This window comes from Perca flavescens, chromosome 18, assembly GCF_004354835.1.
Source record: "Perca flavescens isolate YP-PL-M2 chromosome 18, PFLA_1.0, whole genome shotgun sequence".
Lineage (NCBI taxonomy): Eukaryota > Metazoa > Chordata > Actinopteri > Perciformes > Percidae > Perca > Perca flavescens.
Window position 1 is genome coordinate 9,049,707 of NC_041348.1, and position 8,427 is coordinate 9,058,133.

At 38.6% G+C, this 8,427-nt stretch overlaps 1 long non-coding RNA gene across 1 annotated transcript; it reads right to left on the bottom strand.

Moving 5' to 3' along the window:
- Nucleotides 1-5,152: 5,152 nt before the first annotated feature.
- Nucleotides 5,153-8,136, bottom strand: LOC114573735 (uncharacterized). Its single transcript, XR_003694934.1, has 3 exons — nt 7,998-8,136; nt 6,617-6,698; nt 5,153-5,292 (listed from the first exon to the last, which is right to left on the bottom strand). It is a non-coding gene; the product is annotated as an uncharacterized LOC114573735 (long non-coding RNA).
- Between the last annotated feature and the right edge of the window lie 291 nt (nt 8,137-8,427).

Sequence of the window (8,427 nt, forward strand, 5' to 3'; positions counted from 1 at the left end):
GATTTGGATTCAACCAAGGAGACCTGGAACAGCCACCTGATTCGTCCATCAAGGAACGAACATGTTCCCCATGGTCGCCCTGATGCCATGTATGCTATCCCAGAACTATATAACACAGAGGACTATCTTTGCCAGGTGTCTGAGGAAGATTGCATCAGGTGTGATTCTGACTGCATCCACCGCAGTGACATTGCTGGTGATGAAGATGTGTTCACCCTCTGCACCTACCTAATGGCCCAAAACAACCTCCATGTTCCTGTGGATGCATACATGGCCATTGACCTCTACCTTTCCCTGAGAGAAGAACTGACTACAATATTACACATTGATAGGTAGTAGCAGAGGCATTTCAAAAGTAGTCTAACCAAGTCCTCACTTACTGAAATGCATTACGTGAGCTACACAAGGCACAACATTGGTGGGCTCTTCTGGCCTTAGGAGATTAGAGCGGACACAGTCTCTAGACACCCCAATGACTGATGTAGATCAACACACACACACACACACACACACACACACACACACACACACACACACAGCAAAACGTACACTGATAAAAGCTACAGGGTCTAACAATCCTGAATTTAATGAGATCAACACAAGTAGGGTAGAGAGGGTGGAGTTTTAAGTAGATTTTCAAATGCAGCAATGAATTTTTACTTAATAAATACATTTAGTTTGCACTTTTATCTCTTGTTGTTCTTTGAATTCTTTTCTGGCCTTCAGATAGTTCTGTCACACTTACCAAACCAAGAGGCTTCCCTTTCTTAAGAGTATAAGTGACCTGCTTTAAGTATTTCTTGGTGCTCCCACGGACAATATACTGGTTGACAAAATGTGCACATTTTTTAGAATGTTTTAGTCTGTATTTAGATTGCACAGATTAGTCCAAATACAGTGGACTTCACTGCATAGACCCTTAATTTCATTTTTTTTTTGCATCTGCATTTAGAGGTATTCTGTTTGTAAATTCATTACTTTATATCCTCCAGGATATGATTATAATTACTCTGTATTGATAAGATTTTGGTGCTGTCCATGGTGCTGAAATGTTAGTAACTGCACCTTTTTTATTAGTCCCACCTTGCTGTCAGCTTCATCGTGGATATATATTTTCTAAACTATATATGAATTAACTCAATTCTATACTGTACTGTAGCTGTAGTAAAGTTTATAGAGTAGTGTCACCTTTATTATCAGAGTGGCAAGTAGCAACATTATGTGGTGGAAGAGTGACGTGATCATAGTCGCACTGCGGCCTGTAGTATTATGGTAAACTTGTATGGAAAGGGTATATGAATTACGATATCACACATTTTTTGAATGATTACATGAATTAAAAAGAATGCGTTTATTAATTTAATACTTCATGAACTATCGGGAATCTACAACATTTCAGCATCTCATGCGTGACTTCAAGTAATAACAATTTCTTGATTAAGGCAATCATGAGTTAATACTGATATTTAGGTCTTTAAGTCTGCAGATAAAAGAACACGCCCTATGTTTTCTGTTTAATACCAGGTGTTATAATCATAATTAACAAAGCATTACTTCATGGGTTTGCCTCTTAAAATAAAGTGGTGAGCTGGTCTGTATTTAACACTGATAAATGTTATGGTTTACTTATTTCTTGACAAGCAGTTTAAGATTAACAAACACCTCTACATTAGTAAAAAAGTTCATTTTATAAATATCCTCCTTTTAGGCATTACTAATGATTACTTGCTTTATGAAATAATTCTCCCTGGAATCTCCTAGAATGAGAAAATCATACACACACTTAGATCTGTGTTGTTTAATAGCTCAAAGGAAATGAACAGGAAACAGCTTTTACAAAAATATAAATAAGGGACATTTTCATTGTTCTTCTCTGGTAACATTCCCTGTTATGTCAAAAAAGGGAAACAACTCATACATAAAAAAAAAAAAAAAAAAAAAGATTTGATGTAATTTCATCACCATAACCTATTGAATTGCCATGTAATACACCCTTTCAAAACACAATTCTGTATTGTAAAAACTGTATTGCAATTGCAATACATTTACTGTATGTTAATAAAACATTTGTTTATAAAAAAGTGGAACAAAAATAAAAAATGTAGATGTTTATATAAACATAGGAAACTTGTTGAACATCACACTCACCAAAACATACGCTGATAAAAGCTACAGGGTCTAACAATCCTGAATTTAGTGACATTAACAGAAGTAGGGTAGAGAGGGTGGAGTTGTAAGTAGAGTTTCAAATGCAGCAATGAATTATTACTTAATACATTTAGTTTGTACTTTTATATCTCTTGTTGTCTCACACACACACACACACACACACACACACACACACACACACACACGTTGAGATCACCGGCCAACCATGGAACCAAATCACCTAGAACAAACAAAAACAGGGATATGAATACATATGCAGATATAATAGTATGGACACAAACTTATAAAATTGTGAGTGACAGGGATACCAGCAGTGTGTTGTACAAGAGTAATTCCTGTTATGTTTCTGGTGTGTGCCAGAGTAAAGTATGAAAACCTTAGCCAACACTAGTAGTTTTATTTGCAGCGAGGAAGGCGTATAAGCAGACTTCAAAGGAAACACATGCTGGTTTTTATTTGTTTAGTACCTTAAGTCACGACAAGTACAACCATGTTCCAGCATTTGTCTGTGTATTCTGGCTGTAACATATTACATTCAAAAGCTGCTGAAAACCCCCTTGACATTTTAAATTACCATACACATATACACAACATATTCTAGAATATATTCTAAAAATATTCTATATTTCATATTCTTATGAAGCAATACAAGAGTATCATTGTGAAACAGAATGTGACACAATTGTTTTATCTTAATTATCCTGTTTTCATTATTGTTGAAAGTTAAAACTGCAATTAAAAATGTATTTGATTTATCTCCCAGCCCTTTATAACATAAAAGAAGTGATACAAAATTGAAATTTTTTTTATTAATTGTGTCTTGAAGCCTGACCTATAACTTACCACTAAATAATGTCCATCACCCACATGTTTGCATCAAGGACATTAGTGAACTCTTCCGCCAACTCCGGTATGACGATAGTTGTTTGGGACTTCCAAAACGCATCCGCATGTGTGGGACTGGGGTCTTCTTGTAAAGGTACTCTCCGGCTCAATGAATCGGACATGGATATCTTTAGCAACGAGGAGGTCTGCACCTGTTGAAGACATGAAAAATAATGTTTTGTCTTTTTTTGTTTTTTTTTAATTGAATGGATCTAGTTATAGTCTTGGTCAAATAAAACTGTTTAGTTATGTACTGTAGTTGGTAGTAGTTAGTAGACCCCATTTACTGCCTGTTGCAAGCTTACCATTTCAAATCAGAACCTGGCCAGAACTCTGACTATGGAAATGCAAGGTAATGCTTATGCATGAACTACACTAATTGCAAGTATTTCATAGAATACTAAATAAATCAGATTATCCCTTTAAGGAGACAATGATATGGTAAATACAAATTTAGAGTAAATACATGTTTGATTAATCCACAAATCCTATGACTATTAATCAAAATGATCGTAAATGGGTACCAGTGCAGAATCTGAGAAATTTCCTCAGCCGAACTTCACTGCTGTTTCTGATGAACTTCTTGAGGAAATCAAGAGTCTGATCTTCTCTCTTGTTGAGAGTTTCATGTTGTAGCATGGCTACAACCTTCCTGGGTGTAGGAGTGAGGCTGGCCAGCACTTCATCTAATCCTCCTGGGGGCAGTTTCAGCCGTTTCAAGGCACTGCTCCAACACTCAGCAATATAGGCAGGATCCTGCACTATTTCTTTATGTGCAACTTCAACTAATGTTTTCCTGACATTTGCCTCTGTGATCAGAACTTTAACGTCATGGACCTCAAGGAAATCCAACCATTCTTCTCTTTCTCTGACATTGTTGAAGTCTTTCATCGCTTCCTCAGCAATTTCCTTTTTCGTCAGTGGGAACCATTTCTAAGAAAGCTGCAAACAGCTCATCCTCCATTATTTCAAGTCCAAGACAGTAGGAGAGGAAGGGCTTGGCCAATACTATGGGAAAGTACTTCACGATGTTATAGCCTAGGACCATGACTTTCGCTACGTTTTCCCACTCATCTTTCATGTCATGTCTCGTCATGGGTACTTTCAGTATGTTTCCGGCAGTGCATTTCATAAAGAAAGTCTCCCAGTACTCACTTAGTGCATCACGCAGAACTCCACCATTGTCTTCTCCTTTCTCTGTGACACCATTGGGTAGGACCATCTCAATCTCTAAGATTGAGTCATCAACAGATACACAACCACTCTTGAAGGCAGCATTGAGATCTTTGAATACATTTCCCCTGTGAAGCCTTAGCTTGGTGGTCTTAAATGGTTCACAAGGTTCCTGGACTGTAAATGAACTTTCCTCTGGGTGCAGGTCCATTGGAAGGGTATCATCAAGGTCCACAGTGTTATCTTCAAGAAAACCATATCCAAGTGAAATCAAATCATCCTCTTCAAAAATGTCCGTCTCTGTTGAGAGTAAAGTTACTGTATTTGAAGGTTCACATGTGCTAGCCTTTGTTCTGGGAGTTCCAGTTGTGAAATCAGATCCACAGGTTGTTGCTGTAGTTGAAGCAGCTCCATAAGAAGCAGCAGCTGCACAGGGTAATTTTCTTGTGAGGGGCACTGCATTTTGTGATTCACCAGGTGAGGTAGCATCATTCAGTTTTTCTTCTGCATCAATCTTTTTGCATGATAGATACAGTCTCAACATTTTAACTTTCCTCTTCTCATATTGCTCACCTAGGGTAGTCAATGGAGCCAGCTCATCTTCAGTAAAATCTAGTATGCAGAATTCAAAGTCATTGACATTCCCAATTTTACTTTTTCCGTTTGGAAAAAAGAGTTCTTTGCCAATGTCCATCAGCTGTGCCATTGTGGTGGTCTTTAAAGCCTTCAAATGCCTGGTCCCTCCTCCCCTTCTCTCTTTTACCTGTATGTTTTTGGCCCCAACTTCTTCAAACAACCCCATTTGAAAACACGCCCCTTTTTAAAGCATTGGAGTTTCAGACAATTTTTCTGAACGTTCATCCTCATGACTTCTCTTGGAGGCCCGCCTTTCTTTTTTATTTTTTTCATCAGGCTTTCTGTAGCCTTAGAAATTGTTGTGGTGGTTCCTTCCAGTGCAGCCACTTCTGTTCTGCAGTACTGCCGAATAGCTATCCGGTCTCCAATCTTGGGGACATATTTCATCAACTGGTCATCTGTCATCCCATGGACAGCATAGCAGTCAATCTAAAAATGATGAAAATGGTAATGGTACAGTTGAGTATGAAGCAGTCCTATTTGTTCATTTGTGTAAACACATTGTAACATGACTTAAACTAAGACCTTCCCCAAGATTCTCTATTGCAACAGCGTGTGGTATGATTTCTACTTAAAGAATTCTGGACCTTTTTTTTTTTAAATTAAATTTCAGACTTTGAGAAAGGATGAGACATCCATGCAGTCTCCCGACAACCTTGCCTTTCTTCAGCTCCCCAACAGCAGCCTTTCTCAAACTATAGGCTGCGGACTGGCACCCCCGCAAATAAATAACTGTTTATTATAGGGTTGGGTACTGAAACACTGTTAATATGGCACCAGACTGTTGCCTAATCGACTGGTATCTATCTATAGGACCGAATAGCAACCCGAATTTCTGTGCTTCAGTTCGGTGCCACTAAAATGTCTGCACTGATCTCTGGTGCTCTGAAACGGACATAAGAGGCTAAAGAAGCATCGCTGCATGTGAGGCTAGTTAACACTACACGGCTACTGTTAGCTAGAACCATTAGCTGGCTTAAACATGGCCTTGACAGCCTTGTGGTGCATACAAAGTTATTTTAAAATACCATTTTTGACATTTAGTGGTTTTTGTTGTTGTTAAACAGCCATATAATGATGTTATAAGTTTTGATTCATTTTAATTTGAACATAGAGCCTTAACAATAAACAACCAACTGTTGCTCGGGAAAGGGAAGTTTGGGGTCCCCTGTTGAGCTGCTCCCCAGCGACCCGATACCGGATACGCGGACGAAGATGGATGGATGGAAGGGAGTTTATGATATGACATAAGATGGGACAGACAGAATTCTATAAATGTAACTATATAATTAATGAAATGTTATAAATAATAAACAAATAGTTTTTCTTTTCCCCAAAAAGCAGAGCCCCAAAGGTTGAAGGTCTAACATTACTGGGCCTTGGCGTAAAAGAGTTTGAGAAAGGCTGGGCCTACAGTTTCAACAGTGTGAAAAACTAGCTAACGTTAGCTTATAAATAGAGTTCTAGAAACTATCAAGTAAAGTCTGTGAACCACTGCTTTATTGTGCATCTTAAAATAAACCTAGCTGAAAAATGTACATGCATCCTGAAACACACCATTTTGTTTGTTGTCAAGATTTCACAAAATTTTTCCCATTTGCTAGCTGCTGCCTAATTTATGCAGTGTAAATACTGACACGCTGCAGTCCTATACCTTTTATCTTAACAGAGAATAGTTAAATGTCTGACTGCACTGAGTTATAAGTTATGTTATTTGGACAGCTGTAGTTGTGTTTACTGGGGCATTACTTACCTTCTCGTTGATAAAGGTGGTGACAACTGTCTCATTTAACCTCCGCTGTTCTCGAAGGAACTTGTGGAAACTCTGGTCCATTCTATCAAAGGGGAATAATGATTTAATGCCAGGCAAAAATTAGCAAATTATTATGAACTTATACATTTTAAATTCAATTTGTACCATGTCACTAATGGTATGTGGCCTAATGGTTAAAACTGAATCGAAACATTCCCACTTGTGAGAATCAAGTTCAATTGATTTGCGCTTATATGGGTTTGAGTTCCATTACTTAGTTTCCTTTATTTACCTTTGCCCTGTCCACTCACTCACGTTGAGTAATAAACAATGAAATGGCTGCTAAACCAGTACGATAAAGCCAAGGCTCATGAATGTTATTAGGACATCATTAGAGACTATGGCAGTCTGCTGTATGTTTCATTCTGTTGTATTTAGCGCAAGGTCTATTTTACCACCTATAGGCTATCTGAGATTTGTATAGACCTACCTGTCCTGACATACATTTTCCCATTTAGAAAGTTTGAGGTCTAGTCTTGAATTCATAACTGTCAGTGCTGCTGATTCCCTTATTTAAAAGGCCTAATTCAGTATATTGCATTATTTTGTGTGTGGGCACAATTCAAGTAATAGAGTATCATATCCAATGAAAAGTAAGTAGCTTTTTTTATGCTTACATGTCTGCCCCTGATTATTAAAGCTTTTTTATTCAAGCAATGATTATAGCCTACTGTTTGGTATATGTGACGATTAAGAATAAAGTGTGTAACGTTACCTTACAAATAGCTAAAGATACGAATATCTGCTCAACTAATTGGATGCTCAAAGTTGCAGTGTTTGAAGCTTCATAACTGGACAAGCGCATTCTCATGAACAGCTTTGTTCGATATGGTACACAAATTTAAGCACACATATAAATGAAATCTTACGAAAATAGGAGACCAGACCACAGAGCCCCGTAAAAATCAGCAGCGGTTGGAAGTTGCGTTACCCGAGAATATGTTATTGTTAGGCGGCAACACAGCTCGGTGATATGTCGCTGTATCAGCGGGAGTTGGTAGCTAGTTCAGTTTACTCGATATAGGGTGACTTTGAGCTGGGTACAGCTAGGGCCCCGCGAGATGCTGGTCGTTTCGGCGGGACATTACACTTATGTTAAGGCAACAAAACCACCCACCCAGAACCTCCTCACTATCTGTAACAGCAGCCGTTACTTTGGTGCTCACAGAACGCCAGCCTAGCTAGCTAGCTAACTGAACGGTTTTGGAGTGAGTGAAAAGCTCAATACATGCAACGTTACGTTAAGAAATCAGTAAAACGAACAATGCAATACATAATATAGCATTAAATCTAGCCTTAAATCAAGATAAATAGTACTTACTTGTCGGATGGAGACGCAGCTGAAAGTAGGCTACCCGTGCCGTCTTCTTCTCTGGAATGTTAAACATTTTTGCGCGTTTACGTGGGCACGTTTACAATTTGTACGCACAGATTGCAAAACCGTGCGCACAGATAAGAAAACCGAGGGCACGGATTATGTGGGCACGTTTACAAAACCGTGCGCACAGATTGCAAATCCGTGCGCACAGTTTATAAAAACGAGGGCACGGATTATGAATCCGTGCAAACAGTTTATAATACCGTGAGCACGGTTTCTTTTTTTTTTTCTCAGATGACCCCAGGGGGGCTCCGTACTTTTCAAATTGTCAGGAGTGTAGATTTCTAACTCCTCCTCAGGCGTGATTGTTGTAGATGTTGGCACGGCCATTGTTTTGGTAAATAGGCGCTAACCAGGACGCGAACGTCACCTA